This window comes from Triticum dicoccoides, chromosome 3B, assembly GCF_002162155.2.
Source record: "Triticum dicoccoides isolate Atlit2015 ecotype Zavitan chromosome 3B, WEW_v2.0, whole genome shotgun sequence".
Taxonomy (NCBI): domain Eukaryota; kingdom Viridiplantae; phylum Streptophyta; class Magnoliopsida; order Poales; family Poaceae; genus Triticum; species Triticum dicoccoides.
The window spans coordinates 91056673-91057432 of NC_041385.1; positions in this window are offsets into that span (position 1 = coordinate 91056673).

A 760-nucleotide genomic window follows, 5' to 3' on the forward strand; every position below is an offset into this window, starting at 1 on the left:
TTCCAAATCAACCAACACCGATACAAAGATCGCTCGGGCGAGCAGCACATCAAGCCCAAAAGAAAAAGAAGAAGAAGCAAATGCCAACAACGGCAGCTCGACAAAGCGCGGATGACCTTCCACTGCTACGCCCTTCAAAAACAAATCACCACAACCCGAGGCTCCAAATTGCCGCGCACCAAGCAACACCTCTAAGAAGGAATGCGACGACGATGACACTGCTGCCCAAACATGTCCTAGGGTTTCCCCCGACATGCGGAGGGAGGTGGGGGATGGATATCACCGACACCCTCCAGGAAGGAATGGAGGCACTCGCAGGTGTCACTGCATCGGAGCCGAAGAACCGGTAAGGATTTCTCCCGCACTCCAACCCCACCGCCCAACCGGATCGGAGCCGACCAGTCAGACCGCCGCCCACCACCATGCGCCATCGCGGTTGCGCCGCCACCCACGCCGCCTCACTGCAAACACCAACACGAGGCCAAGAGGACCAGAGAGAAGCGCCCTGCGAAGGAGAAGCAGCACCGTAGCCGAACGGGAGGGAACCACCTCCACCACCGTCATGCGTGTGGCCAGAGCCTTCGGCACCGTCGCGGTCACCGTCCGGACGCAGCAGCAGGACATGCCAGGCCATCCCTGGCCCGACCAGGCTCGCTAAGCCCCGCTGGCCACACTGGAGCAAGCCGGTGATGGCGCCGCCAGCACCTAGCCGCTCATCGCCTATCCGCCGCCTCCCAGAAGCCACGAAGAAGACCCCCCC